Source organism: Rutidosis leptorrhynchoides, chromosome 10, assembly GCF_046630445.1.
Source record: "Rutidosis leptorrhynchoides isolate AG116_Rl617_1_P2 chromosome 10, CSIRO_AGI_Rlap_v1, whole genome shotgun sequence".
Classification (NCBI taxonomy): Eukaryota; Viridiplantae; Streptophyta; class Magnoliopsida; order Asterales; family Asteraceae; genus Rutidosis; species Rutidosis leptorrhynchoides.
The window spans coordinates 253,207,849-253,232,566 of NC_092342.1; the positions used below are offsets into that span (position 1 = coordinate 253,207,849).

General features: G+C 33.5%; 1 non-coding gene across 1 annotated transcript; it reads right to left on the bottom strand.

Annotated features, from left to right (window-relative positions):
* Positions 1–23,035: 23,035 nt before the first annotated feature.
* LOC139874019 (small nucleolar RNA R71) lies at positions 23,036–23,142 on the bottom strand. The gene has a single exon (XR_011767723.1). It is a non-coding gene; the product is annotated as a small nucleolar RNA R71 (small nucleolar RNA).
* Between the last annotated feature and the right edge of the window lie 1,576 nt (positions 23,143–24,718).

Here is a 24,718-nt window from a genome sequence, read left to right on the forward strand (position 1 = left end):
GTTTGCCCAAAAAGGTCAAGGCAAATGTTACAGCATCGAAACCTAAGACAATTCATGAAGCTATAACCATGGCAAACGAGCTAATGGATCAGGTCATCATGGATAAGAAAGTATCCAATACTGATGTGAAGGTATCAGGTAGCAAAATAAAGTGGAATGGAAATTATGATCGAGGTAACCAACAACAATCTTTTAAGAAACAAGAAAACACGCAAGGTGCGGGTAGTGGTTTAAGCTTTGGTTATAAAAGACAAAATCCTTTATGCAACCGATGCCACAAACATCACTCTGGTTACTGTAATGTGGTATGCAACAAATGTAATCGAAAGGGTCATCTTGCTGAAGATTGTAGGGCTCTCGTTACAAATACAAATGGTACCAAGACTCCTGCCACCAATGCAAATAGAACTGCTTTGGCTACCATTACTTGTTTTGGGTGTGGAAAACAAGGTCACTATAAGAGCCAGTGCCCGAATCTAGAGAAGAATATCGGACCTGCACGTGGGAGAGCATTTGTTATTAATGCTAGAGAGGCATGTGAAGACCCGGAGCTTGTTACGGGTACGTTTACCATTAATAACTTATCCGCATCTATTATATTTGATACTGGTGCTGATAGAAGTTACGTGTGTAGAGACTTTCACGCTAAATTGAATTGTTCATCATTACCTCTAGATTCTAAGTACATGATTGAGTTAGCTAATGGTAAACTAATTAAAGCCGATAAAATTTGCCGTGATTGTAAAATAAATTTAGCCGGAGAAACATTTAAGATTGATTTGATACCCGTAGAATTAGGAAGTTTTGATGTAATAATCGGCATGGACTGGATGTCCAAAATAGGAGCTGAAGTTGTGTGCGCCAAGAAGGCAATTCGCATTCCTCGTAAGGATAAAACGCCAGTAATGATTTATGGAGAGAAGGGTAACTCAAAGCTAAAACTCATTAGTTATTTGAAAACTCATAAGTGCTTGAAGAAAGGGTGCTATGCTATCTTAGCACATGTTAATAAAGTCGAAAAGAAAGAAAAAGAGAAGTGCATCAATGACGTGCCTGTGGCAAGAGATTTTCCTGAAGTATTTCCGGAAGAGTTGCCGGGATTACCTCCATTTAGATCTGTAGAATTTCAAATAGATCTTGTACCAGGAGCTGCACCGGTTGCCCGTGCTCCATATAGACTTGCACCGTCCGAGTTAAAAGAACTTCAGAGTCAGTTAAAAGAATTACTGGATCGTGGATTCATACGACCAAGTACTTCACCGTGGGGAGCTCCAATTTTATTCGTCAAGAATAAAGACGGATCTTTCCGAATGTGTATAGATTATCGTGAATTAAATAAGTTAACTATCAAGAATCGGTATCCACTATCGAGAATTGATGACTTATTTGATCAACTCCAAGGATCATGTGTGTACTCGAAAATTGACCTAAGATCGGGCTATCATCAATTACGTGTCAAAGAAGAAGATATACCGAAAACTGCTTTTCGGACACGCTACGGTCATTACGAATTTTTGGTCATGCCGTTTGGATTGACGAATGCGCCAGCTGTATTCATGGACCTCATGAATCGAGTTTGTAGTCCATATTTAGATAAGTTTGTTATCATTTTCATTGATGATATTCTTATCTATTCCAAGAGTGAGCAAGAGCATGAGCAGCATTTAAGGTTGATATTAGAGTTGTTAAGAAAAGAACAGCTATATGCTAAATTTTCTAAATGTGCTTTCTGGTTGAAAGAAGTGCAATTTCTTGGCCACGTTGTTAGTAGCAAAGGAATTCAGGTTGATCCAGCAAAAATTGAAGCCATTGAAAAATGGGAGACTCCTAAGACACCAATGCAGATACGCCAATTTTTGGGTTTAGCCGGTTATTATAGAAGGTTTATTCAAGATTTTTCCCGAATAGCTAAGCCGTTGACAGCGTTAACGCAAAAAGGGAAGAAATATGAATGGACTACTGAGCAGGAGAGTGCATTTCAATTACTGAAAAAGAAGTTGACTACGGCGCCTATTTTATCGTTACCAGAAGGGAACGATGATTTTGAAATATATTGTGACGCTTCGCGACAAGGTTTTGGTTGCGTTCTTATGCAACGGAAGAAAGTTATTGCATACGCATCCCGACAATTAAAGTTCACGAGCGGAATTATACGACGCATGATCTAGAACTGGGAGCAGTCGTGTTTGCATTGAAGATATGGAGACACTACTTGTATGGGGTTAAATGCACTGTGTTTACTGATCATAAAAGCCTTCAACATATTTTCGATCAAAAACAGCTGAACATGAGGCAACGTAGGTGGGTTGAGTTAATAAATGACTATGATTGTGAAATTCGTTATCATCCCGGGAAAGCGAACGTGGTGGCCGACGCTCTAAGCAGAAAGGAACGAGAACCAATTCGAGTACGAGCGATGAACATAAAAATTCGCATGAATCTCAACTCACAAATCAAAGAAGTTCAACAAGAAGCACTTACTAAAGAAAATATAGGAAATGAAATAATGAAGAAGTATGAGAAGCAACTCGTTATACGGGAAGATGGAATTCGATATTTTGCAAACCGTATTTGGGTACCGAAGTTGGGTGGATTAAGGAAGTTGATATTGAATGAGGCACATAAGACAAGATACTCGATACATCCTGGAGTTGGAAAGATGTACCAAGATCTTAAGACACATTATTGGTGGCCTAATTTAAAGACAGACGTTGCAACATATGTTGGGGAATGTTTAACTTGTTCCAAAGTCAAAGCTGAACACCAGAAGCCATCAGGGTTACTTCAACAACCAGAAATCCCAGAATGGAAATGGGATGGTATTACCATGGATTTCATCACGAAGTTACCAAAGACTGCCTGGGGATACGACACCATTTGGGTGATTGTTGATCGTCTCACCAAGTCTGCACATTTCTTGCCTATAAAGGAAATGGATAGAATGGAGAAACTATTATGATTGTATATATAAAGGAAGTTGTTTCAAGGCATGGAATACCTATTTCCATTATATCCGATCGTGATAGTAGATTTACATCAAAGTTCTGGCAATCACTACAGGAGGCCCTAGGAACTCGTTTGGATATGAGTACCGCGTATCATCCGCAAACCGACGGGCAGAGTGAAAGAACGATTCAGACTCTTGAAGACATGCTCAGGGCATGTGTGATCGATTTTGGAAACGGATGGGATAAATATCTACCATTAGCAGAATTCTCGTATAATAATAGTTATCATGCGAGCATTAAAGCTGCGCCATTCGAAGCATTGTACGGAAGGAAGTGTAGATCTCCTATTTTTTGGAATGAAGTAGGAGATCGACAATTAACTGGTCCCGAGATCATACACGAAACGACTGAGAAGATAGTACAAATTAAGGAGAGATTGAAAACCGCCCGTAGTCGCCAAAAGAGCTACGCCGATGTCCGAAGGAAACCATTAGAGTTTCAGATCGGTGACATGGTTATGCTAAAGGTGTCACCTTGGAAAGGTGTAATACGTTTCGGTAAAAGGGGTAAACTGAACCCAAGATATGTAGGCCCGTTCAAGATTATCGAACGCATTGGACCGGTAGCTTATCGACTCGATTTACCGCAACAACTCGCCGGAGTACATAATACCTTTCACGTCTCAAACCTTAAAAAGTGTCTTGCAAAGGAAGACCTCACCATCCCTCTTGAAGAAATCCATGTAGACGAGAAACTACAATTCGTCGAAGAACCAATCGAAATCATGGATCGTGAAGTTAAACAGCTCAAGCAGAGCAACATACCGATCGTTAAGGTTCGTTGGAATGCTCGAAGAGGTCCCGAGTTTACTTGGGAACGAGAGGATCAGATGAAAAAAAGTATCCACACTTGTTTCTCGATGACGCAAAATAGGTACAATTTTAAAATTTCGGGACGAAATTTATTTAACGGGGAGGTAATGTAACGACCCGCACTTTTTCGATCGTTCTATATTTATAAGATTAATATTTACATAAATTAAACCTTACCAACATGATAAGCAATCCAAATTGTTGAGACTTATGTTTTCGAAAAGAGTTTTACACAACGTTTGACCGTCTAGTTTGACCGATGATATCACGAACTATACAATATATGATAATTATACGTTTGTGTATATATATGAATATATATATATTAAACATGATTAATGAATGTTTTAATATCTCATTTTGTATTAATAACAATAAGATATAAGTATATTTTGAAACTACTAACTTAAGTTTTCAAAACGATAACCATACGTAACGTTATTTGACATAAATACTTATAACCTATAATGTTTATACATATATCGTATAAGTAATGTATTTAATCACTTTTAAGAACTTAAATACATAAAACCATATAAGTGTATTCACAAAAGATAGCTATATTTGAATCCTCATTCCATTTTTCACAAGATTTCTATACGTATATCTACGGTATATGTACCCGTATCATACCCACCTTCTAGATGTATTTACTATTGGTATATACCAATAGAAAATACCAATGATCAGCCATGAATGATTAAGGGACATGATAGCAACTTGTGGGAGCCAATCCTTTGTCATTAATCAAGACTTATGAGCTAAAAATCAAAACAAAAAGTCTATATATACATACATATCCACACGTTTTTTTACACATACACATACTTCCATATCAACTTTCTTTCAAGCTAGATTAACTCTTAAACTCTTTCATCTTCAATCTTCAAGTATTCCTTAAGATCTTCATAAGTTTCTAGCTCCATAATCAAGGTAAAACTATGTTTAAACTTTGATTCAATTCATGTAAGTTAATTAAGATATAAACTTACTTACAACCTTTGTTTCTTTTCATGAATCACTTTTTAATCTTCCAACTCATCAAGAACAAGTTCATATCTTGTTTATTCAGTAACTTTATTCATCATACTTGAGGTAGTAACTTTGTTCATAACCTTATTCGATTCATATATATATAGCTATCTTATTTTGTGGTATAAAATTTTAACAACAAGAACATAGTTTGAATGTTTTCAAACTTGTTTGCAAACTAAATAGATCCTTCTAACTTAACTTTTAAAATACTTCAAGACCTGTAATATATCTTAAATATATGCTAATTTAACAAGGTTTAACTTGGTTTTTCAAAGAACACCTTAAAAACTGTTTTTACGACGTCGGAGTGTAACCGGGGGCTGTTTTGGGTTGGATAATTAAAAACCATCTTAAACTTTGAATTGGAGGTTTATTTTTTGGAAAAATGATTTTTACTATGAATATGTTAACGCATAAAAATTTTATGATTTAACTCAAAGTATAAGTATTTTTAGAAAAATAATCATTTAAGGTTGTTTACATGATGGAAAATGATTAACTTCATAAGTTTCACTAAAGTTTGACCTATGACCTGTGATTTCGAATACAAACTAAGGTATTTACAGTTCATATTCTTAAAGAGGGACTCGATCCAAGGAAGTGGCAAGTTGAACCAACGAAAACGGAGTTGTAAAGAAGAAACTATGACCAAAACGAAATCGGATATCCAAGACTAATTTAGCTACGTGATTAATTGGAAAAAAATTAAATAAATCACATCTTTCTAAAATAACATGATATTTTATATATATGTACTCATAATTTAATTTTATATGGTTCAGGATCACCCGTAAACAATACGAGAAGATTAATCATAAGATCCCATGATTGTACGCAACACGTCATTTGACAACACCGGTACTTTATGTACGCAACACGTCATTTGACAACACCGGTACCGTGGGTCAAGATTAATCTCGACCAATACATATACGATGGGGTTTTTATTTAGTTCATTGGGGGTTTATTAATCACCTAAAAATGAACCATTTAAAATTGAATTACTAACATCGAACTGCTAACTACGGACTAAGGAATTATTAAAAGTATTATAAGTATATATATGTGACGATTGTTTAAAAAGAAAAGGTATTGATATATTATATATGGTTAGGTTTGTGATATCACTCGGAGACCAAGTCAAAATTACATATCTTCAAGACGAAAGTGAGTATATAGTCCCACTTTTAAACTCTAAATATTTCGGGATGAGAATACATGTATTTTATGTTTTACGATATGGACACAAGTAACTGAAAAATATATTCTATGTTGAGTTGTACCACTGGCATACTTCCCTGTAGCTTGGTAACTGTTATTTACAGCGGTATTGTAAACGCGAATCCTGTTGATAGATCTATCGGGCCTGACAACCCCAACCGGACTGGACGACCAGTATTCAACGGTTGCACAGTACTTCGTTTCGTGACTACACTTGGTACGGTGTAGTAAGATTTCATAATAAAGGGAATATGCGACGTGATTAAATGTTAAGTATGGTTACCAAGTGCTCAACCACTTAGAATATTTTTATTAAAACGTTTATATATGAAATCTTGTGGTCTATATATATATTGCTGCCGGCATTAAACCTATATCTCACCAACTTTATGTTGACGTTTTAAACATGTCTATTCTCAGGTGATAATTAGAAGCTTCCGCTGCAACATGTTGAATTTAAACAAGATCTTGAGTATGCATATTTGTGTCAAAAATAAAACTGCATATCGGAGGATTTGTAATGTAAAATATGCTAGAAATCGTATTGTTATCATCACATGTAAAGTTTGTAAGTCTAAGATTATCGCTAAACGATAATCATCTTTTTATTGTCTAAAGCTTGTATTAAAATAAGAGTTATGGTTTGTAATGTAAAATAAATGCAGTTGTTCTTTTAAAAAATGTCGCATATAGAGGTCAATACCTCACAATGAAATCATACGTTATCTAACTCGTTCTTATGGTTAAGGACGGGTTATGACACCCTCCTGTTGGTCCTGTGTGACAATGGTTTAAGATTTTACTAGCTTCATCTCCGAATACACATCGGCGTATTATTCCATCGGGACAACTTTTAAACAAATGTGGATCTTCCCAGAAATAGTGTTTTATATCACTAAAGAATTTCTTTCATTTTTGGTACGATAATCCTTTTTCAAGGAATCCACAAACTAAGTAGTTTGCATAATCTGCAAACCATGGAATTTCATTATAATCTATCTTCAATAGATATTCATCAGGAAAGTTGTCTTGTATGGCCGATTCATTTAGAACTTCTAATTCAGGATTTTCAAGACGAGAAAGATGATCAGCGGCGAGATTTTCTGCTCCTCTTTTATCTCGGATTTCAATATCGAACTCTTGTAAGAGTAAGATCCAACGGATTAATCTTGGTTTGGCATCTTGTTTCGAAAATAGGTATCTAAGAGCAGAATGGTCGGTATAGACCACCGTTTTTGCTAGAACGAGATATGAACAAAATTTGTCAAAAGCAAAGACAATAGCAAGGAGTTCTTTTTCAGTAGTTGTGTAATTCGTTTGTGCTCCTTGTAACGTCTTACTATCATAATATATAGGTTGAAATCGTTTTTCAATCCTTTGTCCTAAAACGGCTCCTATTGAAAATCACTTGCATCGCACATAAGTTCAAACGGTAAATTCCAATTTGGAGTTATCATGATTGGCGCATTAGTGAGTTTTTCTTTAAGAATATTAAAAGATTTGATGCATTCATCTGAAAAGATGAATGGAGCATCCTTTTCTAGGAGTTTATTCATATGAGTGGAAATTTTAGAAAAATATTTTATGAAACGTCGGTAAAACCGGCATGACCTAGAAAACTCCTAACTCCTCTAACATTGGTGGAATGTGGAAGTTTAGCAGTTACATCTACTTTAGCTCTATCCACTTCAATTCCTTCCTTTGAAATTTTATGTCCAAGAACGATGCCTTCTTTAACCATGAAATGGCATTTCTCCCAATTAAGAACTAGATTTGATTGTTCGCATCTAATAAGCATTCGTTCAAGATTAGCTAGACATGATTCAAAAGTATCACCGAAGACTGAAAAGTCATCCACGAAAACTTCCATGCATTCTTCTATCATGTCGTGAAAAATCGCCATCATGCACCTTTGAAAGGTTGCAGGGGCGTTGCAAAGTCCAAATGGCATGCGTTTGTAAGTAAAAGTACCATAAGGGCACGTGAATGTGGTTTTCTATTGGTCTTCGGGTGCTATTGGAATTTGAAAATATCCGGAAAAACCATCAAGAAAACAATAGTAACTATTTCCGGCTAATCTTTCCAACATTTGATCAATGAAAGGTAAGGGAGAGTGATCTTTTCTGGTGGCGTCATTTAATTTTCTATAATCAATACAAACACGCCATCCTGTTACAGTCCTAGTAGGAATAAGTTCATTTTTCTCATTTGTAATGACAGTCATGCCACCCTTCTTAGGCACGCATTGAACTGGGCTTACCCATGGACTATCAGAAATTGGATAAATTAAACCTGCATCAAGCAGTTTAATAATTTCTTTTTAACAACATCTTGCATATTAGGATTTAGTCTTCGTTGGCGTTGCACATACGTTTTATGACCTTCTTCCATAAGGATTTTATGTGTGCAATACGAAGGACTTATTCCTTTAATATCATGAATCTTCCATGCAATGGCTGGTTTATGAGCTTTTTAATACAAAAATGAGTTGTGATTTTTCATTTTCAGTAAGAGAAGACGATATTATTACAGGTAATTCAGATTCACCATGTAAATAAGCGTATTCCAAATGGTTTGGAAGTGGCTTTAACTCTAATGTCGAAGGTTCTTCTATCGATGATTTATATCGATATCCGTCTTCTTCTTTTAGCATTTGAATTTCTTCTGTTGTTGGTTCATATCCATTAGCCATAAGTGTAGCTAACATTTCAGTTTCATCAATTGGTTCAGTTCCTTCTCCTAAAGAACATTCTCCTGTTCCTTGTAATTCTGGAAATTCTTCTAACAATTCTGCATGTGATTCTATAGTTTGAATATAATAACATGTATCATCTGCAGATTGCGGTTGTTGCATTGCTCTATCAACTGAAAAGGTAACACTCTCGTCCTCTATACTTAGGGTCAATTTCTTAGCAAACACGTCTATCATTGCTTTAGCCGTGTTTAAGAATGGTCTTCCTAATATGAGAGGAACTTGAGAATCTTCTTCCATGTCCAGAACAACAAAATCTACTGGAAATACTAAAGTACTAACTTTAACTAGCATGTTCTCCATTATCCCTCTAGGATATTTTATTGATCTATCGGCTAGTTGTATACTTATTCTTGTTGGTTTCAATTCTCCAAGGTCTAGTTTATCGTATAGTGAATACGGCATTAAATTTATACTAGCATCTAAGTCTGCCAATGCTTCTATTGAACTAAGGTGGTGTTTGTTTTTTTCATTGAAGACCTTATTATAGCTTATGTCTGCGGGCGGGCAGACGTTTTCGTTGAAGACGGTTTGTTTTTTTGAAGACATAAGACAAAATAAGATCTTAAAATGTCTTCAAGTTTGCAGCTTTAAACTACAGCTTCATAAATTATAAGACCTTATTTCCTTATCTCCCAAATTTACAAAATTCACAGGTACAATTGTTCCAAAACACTAAACACATATTTTCATAACTAATTTCATGCCACAGATCAAGATCTTATCCTTTTATGAACAACCTGAACAAATCAATTTTCATAATTAATTTACATAGTCAAACTCTAATCTACTTGATGAATAACCTAAACAAAATCAAGTGTACAGGGTATCTAATTTGCATCTCCGATTTAGCCTTCAAGTGTACATATTACCGCTGAAAGAAACTTGCAATTAAGGTACGACGAATTTTTTTGGGTTTAATGAGAAAGGAAAGATGAAAGATTGAAGAGAATGGGATGAGAAAAATCACAAAACCCAAAATCCACTTTGAAAGTGCAAATGTTTTCGATTAGATGATGCAAGTAATTTTTTTAGATGATGTCATGGAAGGTGCTTCTTATGGTTTAGAACTAGCTGAAACAGATTTAGATTTCCATTTGTGAGTTGTTGGGTTTTTATTGCTTGAAAAAATGGCTGACCAATACATTATTATTATAATTTTTTTTTAAGATAAAAATATCAAATTTTATTAATTTTAAATTGTATCTAGCAGACAAAAAAACAAACAGTCTTCAGTGTTTATTCTACAGACGTTCAGGCCACATCTTCTCTACAGACGTGGTTCGCAAGTCTTCAGACAAAAACATCTTAAAAAACAAACAACACCTAAGACTACCCAGAAAATATGGAATTGTGAAACTTCCTGGATCATATAGTTTTTCTGGTATCTTATTCAACAGCACTGCTGAACAATTAGCATTCATAGTAACGGCCGAGAGTTCTTCCATTTTCTTTCTATTTGAGATTAGATCTTTCAAGAATTTAGCATATCTAGGCATTCCTGAAATCACATCAATGAAAGGAAGATTTATATTTATCTATTTAAACATATCCAAGAATTTGGATTGCTCGGCTTCAAGTTTCTCTTTTTTCATTTTACTCGGGTAAGGAAGTGGTGGTTGGTATGGTTTAACATAAGGTTTAGCCTTAACTATGTTATCTTCATTAACCTTTTCAACTACCTGTTCTTTTTCCTTATCATGTTCAGGTTTTGGTTCTTGTGGAGTAGGAATATCTTCATTAGGAATTACAGGTATTTCAGGTGGTTTAAGTGTAATACCACTTCTTGTGGTAATGGCTTTAGCTGTTTCATTCCGGGGGTTAGCATTTGTATCACTAGGTAGACTTCCCGGTTTTCTCTCACCTATTAACCTTGCTAGGTTACTTACTTCTTGTTCCAAATTTTGAATAGAAGCTTGTTGATTTCTAAATGCTTGAGTATTTTGTTCATTGGTTTGTTTCTGAGATGTGAAAAACTGCGTTTGAGTTTCAACTAGCTTCATCATCATATCTTCTAAATTTGGCTTTTTATCATCGGTTTGTGGTTTGTTTTAAAAATTAGGTCCTTGCTGATTGTAAGTATTATTGGATACTTGTTGATTACTAGGACCTTGTTAGTTGGTATATGGAATATTTCAGTTATAATCCTGGTTTTGATTGTAAATTGGTTTTGGCGGTTGATAATTATTCTGATAATTATTTCCAGGCCATTGGTTTATGTATAAATATTCTCTCTTTGTTCCATTGTTAGTTCAATACTGAGACAATCTTTTGTCAAATGTGGTCCTCCACACTGCTCACAACTAATTCGTATTGAATGTATATCCTTAGTCATCTTTTCCATTCGTCTCTCGACAGCATCTATCTTTGCTGAAATAGAATCTAAGTCATGGCTAGAATCGGCTCTAGCTGCTTTAGATGATCTAATGATATCTTTTTCTTGGTGCCACTCATGTGAGTGGGAAGCAGTGTTATCAATAATTTTATAAGCATCAGTTTCGGTTTTCTTCATAATAAAACCACCAGCTGCTATATCGATGTCTTTCCTTGTAGTGATGTCGCATCCTTGGTAGAATATTTGTACTATTTGACAGGTGTCTAAACCATGTTGCGGACATCCTCTTAATAACTTTCCAAATCTTGTCCATGCCTCATATAGAGTTTCATTCGGTTTCTGTGTGAACGTAACAATTTCTCCTTGAAGTCTTACGGCTTTAGATGCCGGAAAGAATTTTTTAAGAAATTTTTCAACCAAAACGTCTCATGTATCAATCCCCCCTTCAGGTAACGATTCCAACCAATCTTTGGCTTCTCCCTTTAAAGTCCAGGGAAATAACATGAGATATATCTGTTCATCCTCAACTTCTCTTATTTTAAATAGTGTGCAGATCCTATTAAAGGTACGAAGATGTTCATTTGGATCTTCCTTCGGCGCACCACTAAATTGGCATTGATTAGTCACCATATGTAGAATTTGTCCTTTGATTTCATAATCTGGCGCATTAATGTCTGGATGAGTAATTGCGTGACCTTGGCCAGTGCGTTTAGCTCTCATTCGGTCTTCCATACTTAAAGGTTCCAGATTCTCCATGATTGAATTTGTTGAATCTGAATCACTAGAGGATTCTGATTTAATGGTTCATTTCTCAACAATCTCTGTTTGAATGATTGGTGGTTCCGGAGGAAAAATTAATGGTTCAGGATCTATGAATCGTCCCTGAATATTCTCCGGATTCTCAATTGTGAGGTTGGGTTCAAAAAATGGATTATCGGAAATTTGAATTGGAGTACTTGGTCGACTGGATGACGATTCTAAAGAAAAATCAACGGTGACAATATTAGCTAGATGTCTTGATCGAGTTACAGGTGGTGAACGTACAAAAGGTGGTGAACGTTTTGCTCGGTGCATTCACTGAATATCCTATTAGTTTTTAAAAAGGAAAGAAAAATTATATAAGTTATCCAATTAATAGACTTTTCTGATTTTACCCACGTTTCGAATAGCCAAAAGATGCAGCAGAGGGGCAGGATTCGTTTGGTCTCAATATAATTGAGTACTGTTTGGCTCCAATAATCCGGTCCACGTACAAATTCAACTATTACTACGAACCAGAAAATTTTGATGTCTATCAATTTAACTACTTAAAATAAATTTTCGAAATTTTAAGAAGTTTTAGATAAGAAATAGAGAAAATTCTAAGTCCTAAAAACTAGAATGGCGAGAAATAAGAAAGAAAAAGAGCGCGTCGATATTAAAATTGGAGAAATAAGAAAGAAAAAGAACGACTTATAAAACTTTAAAACACTCGACTAACCCAACCTTATTATTATCACTAACTTAAAATTAAAATTGCAAATTGAGATTACTAATTGGAGTGATAATTGATACATAGGTAAAAGGCGTCGAAAAATAAAAATAAGAAAGTAGCGCGTTGAAACTTAAAAAAGAACTAAAAACTAAGAATTAAAAGTTGCGTCTAAAAATATTAAAGCTTACAAGTAAAACTATATCCCAAATGGCAATATCTTAAAAAAAAATACTAAAACTTAGATAGACGTCGCAAAATTCTAAAGCACCTAAATCTTAGTCTAAAGAGAAAACACTTAAGGGATTTTATGGCAAAGTCTAAAAATCTAGAAGTAAAAATAACTATGGTAAAAACTATGACTTAAAACTAAATACGAATGATAAAAATACAAAAATTACGAATAAACGATTAAAAAAAATACAAGAATAAAAATAAGATTAAAATTGATAAAATTATTTAATTTTATAAAAATATTATTTTTATATATTTATATTATAAAAGTATTAATTTTTATAAATAAACTAATTATAATTAATTATTACTAATTAAATTGAAACTTAAATTAAATATTAAACTAATTAACCCTAATTGATAATAATAATAATAAATACTCCGTAATTAATGCTTACTATGGTTTCTGTGTGACCTGTCTGGGCGGCTCCGCGAGTCGCGGTGAACCCAGTTCAAAACCCCCGCAAGTCGCGGAGATTGCAGGTTCAACGTGTACCAGGTTCAAATTTGACAGGTTCAGTTTTTATTATATTTTTTTTTTTATATATTTCTGTTTTATATTTTCTGTTTTAATAATTAAATAAAATATTTATATAAATTAAATAAAAACTTATGTTTTAAAAACTAAAATAAAAATAAAAATACTTTATAATTTTATAAAAATCTTAAAAATAGATTTATATATATATATATTTTTTTCGGTTTTTTTTATGTGTTTATGTGGCGTTTCGCTTCTTCGTTCCCCGGCAGCGGCGCCAAAAATACTTGATGTTATGCGAGGTGTATATGAAATAGCTTTATTTTACTAGGAAAAACTATTAAATACGATACAATTTTACACAAGATATTTATTTATTTATAGAATGGATATACTTAAACCTTGCTACAACACTTATAGGCAGTGTACCTAATCGTACAGTAGTGTAGTTTTTAGTAAGTCCGGTTCGTTCCACAGGGAATCTTTTAAACAAAGCTTAACGCTATATTAGTTTTAATTTATAAAATATATATATATATATATATATATATATATATATATATATATATATATATATATATATATATATATATATATATATATATATATATATATATATAAGTAATATTAGTATTAAAAAGGGGGGTTTTTACCGTTTAATGACCGGTTTATCGATTTAAAACTTTAGTCGCACTTAAAACCTAATGTAAAATATTAAATAAATAAAATACTTAATTTAAAGCGTAAATTAAATAACGATAATGAAATTGCGATAAATAAAAGTGCGATAAAATAAACTTGCGATAATTAAAAAGTACGATAATTAAAAGTGCAATTAAATACAATGACAATAAATAAAAGTACGATAATTAGAAGTGCAATTAAATATAAAATAAAGGAAATTAAATATGAAATAAAAGAATTATGCTTATTTAAACTTCCGTAATCATGATGTTTGACGTGTTGATTTTAGTTTTATGCCCATGGGTTAATTGTCCTTTGTCCTGGATTATTTAATATGTCCGTCTGGTTTTTATCCATAACAGTCCATCAGTCATAAATATAAAGTGCGAGTATCCTCGTCAAATTATCCTTATACCCGAAGTCAAATATTCCAACTAATTGGGGACTTAAACTGTAACAAGATTTTAATACTTTGTTTAATAATTACACCAGGTTATCGACTGCGTGTAACCCAAGGTTTTAATACTTTGTTATCAATTATGCCAAGTGTCCTTGTACATAATTTCACCCCTGTTTTAATAATTCTAGTGACTATTAATCCATTCCCGTGTCCGGTTAAATGAACTATTATTCGTACATATAAATACCCCGCCCATCGTGTCCGATCGAGTGTATATGGTTATTTATAGGGACGTCCAATTGTAAATCTTTATATTAAAATTAACAAACTATCATTTAGTTAAGAAAATATAAAGCCCATTAATAGCCCATAGTCTAATTTCCACAAGTGTCGTTCTTTTGTCCAAACCCCAATTATGGTACAAAGCCCAATTACCCAATTTTAATATTTAGCCCAACATCATGATTACTTCGTTTTAAATAAGCATAATAATAACTTAGCTACGAGACATTAATGTAAAAAGGTTGAACATAACTTACAATGATTAAAAATAGCGTAGCGTTACACGGACAGAATTTCGACTTACACCCTTACAACATTCGCTAACATACCCTTATTATTGGAAATTAAAATTAAAATTAAAATTAAAATTAAAATTATAATATATATATATATATATATATATATATATATATATATATATATATATATATATATATATGTATATATATATATACGTTTTTGAGAGATAGATAGAATTAGGATATATAAAATTCGAAAAATGTGTGGCCTTTTATAGGCAGTTTTGGACCAGGTATCTCCGCGAGTCGCGGCACTCTTGTTCTTCAAACTCCGCAAGTCGCGGAGTTCGACTTTACAGCTCATCCATTTTGGATCTTTACTTGCCGACGGACTTTAATAATATAAATATATAATTTATATAATTAATTATATATTATATTATATTTATATACATAATTAATTTGTAACTTTCGGTCCGTTGCGTCGAGCGTTGAGAGTTGACTCATGTCCCGGATCCGGATTTTCGAACGTCCTTGCGTACAATTTAATATCTTGTACTTTGCATTTTGAATCTTGTACTCTTGTAATTTCGAGATGTTTCTTATCAATAATTGGAACCTCTTTGATTGTATTTTGTACATTTGAGCTTTTTGGTCGTTTGCGTCTTCAATTCGTCAAATCTGTCTTTTGTCTTCACCTTTTATTATTTAAACGAATACTACTTGTAAATAGGACAACTGCAACTAAAAGCTTGTCTTTCTTGAGGGATAATGCTATTAAATATATGTTCGTTTTTAGCATTATCAAGTACGTTCTGATGAGTCCCCGGAAGTCATGATACTGTTAAAAGAAAAAATTCAAAAAATTTCGTGAATAATAAGCCTTATAATTCAAAACCTTTTAAAATAAAAAGCAATTAAACAGTCTTGAATGAGTTCAACTCTCAATGAAAGCACCACTTGATCATACATATTTTAACCATAGGGGTAATATGCATGTTCAACGCCTAAAGTGAGGTTTAAGGATCTTAGAACCAGGCTCTCCGGTCCGGCTACCGTGAATAACCCTGGCCGACATGATGATGTCAGAGGGGAGCCAAGTGATTAAGTCCACCTTTAATGACGATCGTCGATTAGAAAGCCCCAAATAAGGTCGTAGGTTCTAGTTAATCAAGAAACTAACCTGTTAACCTTGAAAAGATGCTAGGTGATGTTGTTACGTAAGGTGAATACTAGGGGATGACTACGTAATGTGATGATATTTAGAATGATAGTTAGGGTTTGAATATATAGGCAAACCCTAATTCTAGAACCATCCGAGATAATGGCAATCCTTTCCATAACAAACTCCCCCGAATCATGGATGTAATTATGGAAAAGATATTTACTTGATAGCCAAGTAATCACTGTACCAGGAACAAAGGCATTAGATACGAATCCGCATACCGCAGAACGCACATGAGCACACACATACGCACACTAGTGGGTGCCCGCATACATATGGGGTGCGCATGCGGGTTGCGATATCATTAAAAGGAAATCTTGTGGTCTATTAAAATGATGAATGATTATGATAAACTAATGAACTCGCCAACCTTTTGGTTGACACTTTAAAGCATGTTTATTCTCAGGTATGAAAGAAATCTTCCGCTGTGCATTTGCTCATTTTAGAGATATTACTTGGAGTCATTCATGACATATTTCAAAAGACGTTGCATTCAAGTCATTGAGTTCATCAAGATTATTATTAAGTCAATTATAGTTGGATATATTATGAAATGGTATGCATGCCGTCAACTTTTGATGTAATGAAAGTTTGTCTTTTAAAAACGAATGAAATGTTTGTAAAATGTATCACATAGAGGTCAAGTACCTCGCGATGTAACCAAATGTAATGTATTCGTCAGGATGGATTATGACGGGTCATGAAACCCACACTTAGGTAGCTGTGGTTTTGAAATTGTGATTAACTTCATCGTCAATTTCTTTTGAACCATAATCAACTTACATATCTGTGACTTTTGCTTTAAGCCATTGGTTGGATTCCTGTGTAATATCCACAAATTCAACTAGTTTTGCCTTTTCTTTAGGCGATAGATTGGATACTAACTGGTTACATAACTTAAAGTTCCCCTTGGTTCTAGCATCACGAATCCGTTTAATAAGTTTCTTCATTGAACTATTAATAACAGAGTCATTTAATTTCGTATCAACAGCAGGGTTCTTTGTTATCAAGTCCTCATTAGGTGTTACTTCATCTTCCCCACACTTAGGTGTTTTATTATTGCTAAGCACTACCGTTGGAGTTGGTAAAACAACATGGTTCTTACCAATCATCTTTATTGGTTCAACGGTTTTGGTTGGTGGAGATTTAGCCTTTCGACTCACAAAGGTGATTGATTTTTCATCATTACTAAGTGTCATTCTACCCTCTCTTACATGAAATAACGCCCCGGTGGACGCTAAGAATGGTCAACCTAAAATTAGAGGAACGTTTGAGTCCTTTTCTATGTCAATGACAATAAATTCGACTAGAAAGGTTAAATTACCTACTTGAATGGGTAGGTTGTCAGCAATTCCAACTGGGTGCCTAATTGTTTGATCAAAGAGTCGAACACTCATTTTCGTTGGACTTAGCTCACCTACTCCTAATCTCTTATATAATGAAAGAGGCATAACACTCACACTCGCACCTAAATCTGCTAGTGCATCATACATGACTTAATCACTAAGTAGACAAGGAACAATAAATTTACCCGGATCACCCAACCTTGGTGGAAGTTTTGGTGGAACTGTCTTCACCGGGTTTACTTCTACGATTTTTGTTTCTTGCATTTTCTTATTCTTCTTCTTCTTCTTTCCAGAGGTATCACAAACTTTATTACCTATTACTTGCTCATACTCAACTCCTTTTCTTGGAAATGGGATGGGTGATCTGTATGGTGCCACCACTGGCTTTACATACTCGGGTGGTGGTGGTGTTGTAACTTCTTCATTGTTACTCACATCTAAAACCTTCCCATCTTCTGGTTATAGTTTTTCAAAATTTGTTGACACCATGTTAACATTCTCATTCCGAGGATTTACTTCAGTATTACTCGGTAGCTTTCCTTGATCCCTCTCACTCATCATGCTAGCAAGAGTACCTACGTGTTTTTCTAGATTCAAAATGGAAGCTTGTTGAGTTCTTAATGACTGATCAAACCTCTCATTTGTTTGGGTTTGAGATGTAATAAATTGTGTTTGAGATTCCATTAACTTTGCCATCATTTCTTCCAGATTTGGCTTTTTCTCTTCGGTTTGTTGTGGTGGTTTAAACAAGCCAGGTTTTTGTTGATTGAAAGTGTTGTTTTGAGTTGGTTAGTTATTCGAACCTTGTTGGTTGTACGAGTTATTGTTGGGTCCATTTGGATTGTAAAGAATGTTTTGATTTCGATTGAAGTTTGGCCTTGCCAGTTGATAACTATTTTGATAATTATTTCCCGGCCTTTGGTTCATGTAGGAAACATTCTCTCGTTGTTCCATCGTTTGCTCAATGTGACAATCTTTTGTTAAGTGTGGTCCACCGCATTGCTCATAACTGATTCGTATTGCGTGAATATCTTTAGTCATCTTTTCCATTCGTCTCTCAAATGCATCTATTTTTGCGGAAACGGAATCAAAGTCATGGCTAGAATCGGCTCTAGCCGCTTTAGATGAACAAAAAATATCTTTTTCTTGGTGCCACTCATGTGAGTGGGAGGCTGTGTTATCAATAATTTTGTGAGCTTCGGTTGCGGTTTTCTTCATAAGGGAACCACCAGCTGCTTGATAACGCTAAAAACGAACATATATTTCATAGCATTATTCCTCAAGAAAGACAAGCTTTTAGTTGCAATTGTTCTATTTACAAGTGATATTCGTTTAAATAATAAAAGGTGAATATAAAAGGCGAAAACGACGAATTAAAGACGCAAATGACCAAAAAGCTCAAAAGTACAAAATACAATCAAAGAGGTTCAAATTATTGATGAGAAACGTCTAAAAATGACAAGAGTACAAGTTGCGGAACGCAAAGTACAAGATACTAAATTATACGAAAGGACGTTCGAAAATCCGGAACCGGGACATGAGTCAACTCTCAACGCTCGACGCAACGGACTAAAAATTACAAGTCAACTATGCACATAAATATAATATAATATTTAAATAATTCTTATAATTAATTAATATATTATATTATTTATAAAACGTCGGCACAAGGAAACAAGCAACATGTGAGCTCTCCCAGCTGGCCATGCGATCGCATGGCCAGGAAGAAGAAAGTCCATGCGATCGCATGGCATGAAAAGTCAGGCCACATCTCCTATAAATTCGCAGTTTGGTGAACGCAAAAATATCCATCTTTCTCTTTTCTCTCATATATACGTAAAACATATATATATATATATATATATATATATATATATATATATATATATATATATATATATATATATATATATATTTTATATTTTAATTTTAATTATAATTCTAATAATAAGGGTATGTTAGCGAATATTATAAGGGTGTAAGTCGAAATTCTGTCCGTGTAACGCTACGCTATTTTTTAATCATTGTAAGTTATGTTCAACCTTTTTACATTAATGTCTCGTAGCTAAGTTATTATTATGCTTATTTAATCCAAAGTAATCATGATGTTGGGCTAATTACTAAAATTGGGTAATTGGGCTTTGTACCATAATTGGGGTTTGGACAAAAGAACGACACTTGTGGAAATTAGATTATGGGCTATTAATGGGCTTTATATTTGTTTAACTAAATGATAGTTTGTTAATGTTAATATAAAGATTTACAATTGGGCGTCCCTATAAATTACCATATACACTCAATCGGACACGATGGCGGGGTATTTATATGTACGAATAATCGTTCATTTAACCGGACACGGAAATGGATTAATAGTTAATAAACTTGTTGAAACAGGGGTGAATTACATTCAAGGGTAATTGGTGTAATTGTTAACAAAGTAGTAAAACCTTGGTTTACACGCAGTCGATAACCTGGTGTATTCATTAAACAAAGTATTAAAACCTTGTTACAATTCGAATCCCCAATTAGTTGGAATATTTAACTTCGGGTATAAGAATAATTTGACGAGGACACTCGCACTTTATATTTATGACTGATGGACTGTTATGAACAAAAACCAGACGGACATATTAAATAATCCAGGACAAAGGACAATTAACCCATGGGCATAAAACTAAAATCAACACGTCAAACATCATGATTACGGAAGTTTAAATAAGCATAATTCTTTTATTTCATATTTAATTTCCTTTATTTTATATTTAATTGCACTTCTAATTATCGCACTTTTATTTATTGCTATTTAATCGCACTTTTAATTATCGTACTTTTTAATTATCGCAATTTTATTTTATCGCACTTTTATTGCAATTTCATTATCGTTATTTATTTTACGCTTTAAATTAAGTCTTTTATTTATTTAATATTTTACATTAGGTTTTAACTGCGACTAAAGTTTTAAAATCGACAAACCGGTCATTAAACGGTAAAAACCCCCCTTTATAATAATAATATTACTTATATATATGTTTGTATTTTTATAAAAGTAAATTAATATAGCGTTGAGCTTTGTTTAAAAAAAGATTCCCTGTGGAACGAACCGGACTTACTAAAAACTACACTACTGTACGATTAGGTACACTGCCTATAAGTGTTGTAGCAAGGTTTAAGTATATCCATTCTCTAAATAAATAAATATCTTGTGTAAAATTGTATCGTATTTAATAGTATTTCCTGCTAAAATTAATAACTATTTTATATACACCCCGCTGCACATCAAGTATTTTTGGCGCCGCTGCCGGGGAATTTCGTTAAAAGCCGGAAGCGCAACGCTAATATAAAAAAAAAAAAAATTTAGTTTACTTTTTTTTTTATAAAAAAAAAATACGTTTTAAATATTCGAAAATATAAAAAGAAAAATAAAAATACAAGTATTTTTAGGAGTTTGATAAATATTTAAGTTTTATAAAGTTTCTTTAGTTTGTAAAAATATAAGTTTTATTTAATTTATTTTATAAATATATTTTAAAACCGAAAAAAAAAAAATTATATATAAATCTATTTTTTTAGATTGTTATTTATAAAATCATAAAGTATTTTATTTTTATCTTAGTTTTTTAGATAAGTTTTATTTAATTTATATAAATACTTTTTATAAATATTAAAACAGAAATTTAAAAAAAAAAAGTAGTAAAAAACCACTCGGCCCGATCACTGTTGCAGCCCAAAGTGTGGCCCTTAATTCGCAAGCCATGCGATCGCATGGTAAAACAACTAACACCTCATGCGATCGCATGAGGTGAGTTGACAGGTCTGGTAACCTAGTCCGACCAGTTTAGGGTTTAAATTAATTATAATTATTATTAATTAACCCTAATTAGGGTATTGTTATTTTATTATTTAGTTTATTTTGTATTTTTTAGTTTTAATTAATTTTATTTTGTTTTAATAAATTATAAAATTGATACTTTTATAAAATAATATAAAAATAATATTTTTATAAAAAAAATTGTACTTTTTACAACTTTTTGTATATTTTTATCTTTTGTCCCTTTTTAATCGTTTTAGCGTAATATTTGTATTTTTAGCTCATATTTAGTTTTAAACTTAGATTTTGCCATAGTTATTTTTACTTCTAGATTTTTAGGCTTTGCCGTAAAACCCCTTAAGTGCTTTTTCTTTAGACTAAGATTTAGGTACTTTAGAATTTTGCGGCGCCTTTTTAAGTTTTAGTTTCTTTTTAAGTTATTACCATTTGGGATTTAGTTTTTCTTGTAAACTTTAATATTTTTAGACGACTTTTACCTATGTATCAATTATCATTCCAATTAGTAATTTCAATTTGCGATTATAATTTTAAGTTAGTTGTAGTAATAAGGTTAGGTTAGTCAAGTATTTTTAAGTTTTATAAGTTTCTTTTATTTTTCCGTCACCTTTTATTTTTTCAACCATTTTTCTTTTTCTACCTTTTTCGACGAACTCTTTTTCTTTCTTATTTCTCGCTATTCTAGTTTTAGGACATAGATTTTTATTCTACTACTTATCTAAATTTCTTAAAATTACGAAAATTTATTTTGAGTGGTTAAATTGATAGACATCAAAATTTTCTGGTTCGTAGTAATAGTTGGATTTGTACGTGGACCGGGTTATTGGAGCCAAACAGTCCTCAATTATATTGAGACCAAACGAATCCTGCCCCTCTGCTGCATCTTTTGGCTATTCGAAACGTGGGCAAAATCAGAAAAGTATATTTATTGGATAACTTATTATAATTTTTCTTTCCTTTTTAAAACTAATAGGATATTCAGTGAATGCACCGAGCAAGACGTTCACCACCTTTTGTACGTTCACCACCTGTAACTAGATCAAGACATTTAGCAAATATAACCGCCGTTGATTTTTCTTTAGAATCGTCATCCAGTCGACCAAGTACTTCAGTTCAAATTTCCGATAATCCATTTTTTGAACCCGACCTCACAATTGAGAATCCGGAAAATATTCAGGAACGGTTCGTAGATCCTGAACCATTAAACTTTCCTCCGGAGCCACCAATCATTCAAACAGAGATTGTTGAGGAACGAACCATTAAATCAGAATCCTCTAGTGATTCCGATTCAACAAATTCAATTATGGAGAATCTGGAACCTTTAAGTATGGAAGACCGAATGAGAGCTAAACGCACTGGCCAAGGTCACGCAATTACTCATCCAGACATTAATGCGCCAGATTATGAAATCAAAGGACAAATTCTACACATGGTAACTAATCAATGCCAATTTAGTGGTGCACCGAAGGAAGATCCAAATGAACATCTACGTACCTTTAATAGGATCTGCACATTATTTAAAATCCGAGAAATGGAGGATGAACAGATATATCTCATGTTATTTCCCTGGACTTTAAAGGGAGAAGCCAAAGATTGGTTGGAATCGTTACCTGAAGGGGTGATTGATACATGTGACGTTTTAGTTGACAAATTTCTTAAACAATTCTTTCCTGCATCGAAAGCCGTAAGACTTCAAGCAGAAATTTTTACGTTTACACAGAAGCCAAATGAAACTCTATATGAGGCATGGACAAGATATGGAAAGTTGTTAAGAGGATGTCCTCAACATGGTTTAGACACCTGTCAAATAGTACAAATATTCTACCAAGGATGCGACATCACTACAAGGAAAGACATAGATATAGCAGCTGGTGGTTCTATTATGAAGAAAACCGAAACTGATGCTTACAAAATTATTGATAACACTGCTTCCCACTCACATGAGTGGCACCAAGAAAAAGATATCATTAGATCATCTAAAGCAGCTAGAGCCGATTCTAGCCATGACTTAGATTCCATTTCCGCAAAGATAGATGCTGTGGAGAGACGAATGGAAAAGATGACTAAGGATATTCACTCAATACGAATTAGTTGTGAGCAGTGTGGAGGACCACATTTGACAAAAGATTGTCTCAGTATTGAATTAACAATGGAACAAAGAGAGAATATTTCATACATAAACCAAAGGCCTGGAAATAATTATCAGAATAATTATCAACCGCCAAGACCGATTTACAATCAAAACCAAAATTATAACCGAAATATTCCATACAACAACCAACAAGGTCCTAGCAATCAACAAGTATCTAATAATACTTATAATCAGTAAAGACCTAATTTTCAAAACAAACCACCACAACAAACCGATGATAAAAAGCCGAATTTAGAAGATATGATGACGAAGCTAGTTGAAACTCAAACGCAGTTTTTTACATCTCAAAAACAAACCAATGAACAAAATGCTCAAGCATTTAGAAATCAACAAGCTTCTATTCAAAATCTGGAACAAGAAGTAAGTAACCTAGCAAGGTTAATAGGTGAAAGAAAACCGGGAAGTCTACCTAGTGATACAAATGCTAACCCCCGGAGTGAAACAGCTAAAGCCATTACCACAAGAAGTGGTACAACACTTAAACCACCTGAAATACCTGTAACTTCTGATGAAGCCATTCCTACTCCACAAGAACCACAACCTGATCAAGATAAGGAAAAAGAACCGGTAGTTGAAAAGGTTAATGAAGATAACACAATTAAGGATAAACCTTATGTTAAACCATACCAACCACCACTTCCTTACCCGAGTAAAATGAAGAAAGAGAAACTTGAAGCCGAGCAATCCAAATTCTTGGATATGTTTAAACAGATAAATGTAAATCTTCCTTTCATTGATGTGATTTCAGGAATGCCTAGATATGCTAAATTCTTGAAAGATCTAATCTCAAATAGAAAGAAAATGGAAGAACTCTCGGCTGTTACTATGAATGCTAATTGTTCAGCAGTGCTGTTGAATAAGATACCAGAAAAATTATCTGATCCAGGAAGTTTCACAATTCCATGTTTTCTGGGTAGTCTTAGTTCAATAGAAGCATTGGCAGACTTAGGTGCTAGTATAAATCTAATGCCGTATTCACTATACACTAAACTAGACCTTGGAGAATTGAAACCAACCAGAATAAGCATACAACTAGCCGATAGATCAATAAAATATCCTAGAGGGATAATGGAGAACATGCTAGTTAAAGTTGGTACTTTAGTATTTCCAGTAGATTTTGTTGTTTTGGACATGGAAGAAGATTCTCAAGTTCCTCTCATATTAGGAAGACCATTCTTAAACACGGCTAAAGCAATGATAGACGTGTTCGGTAAGAAA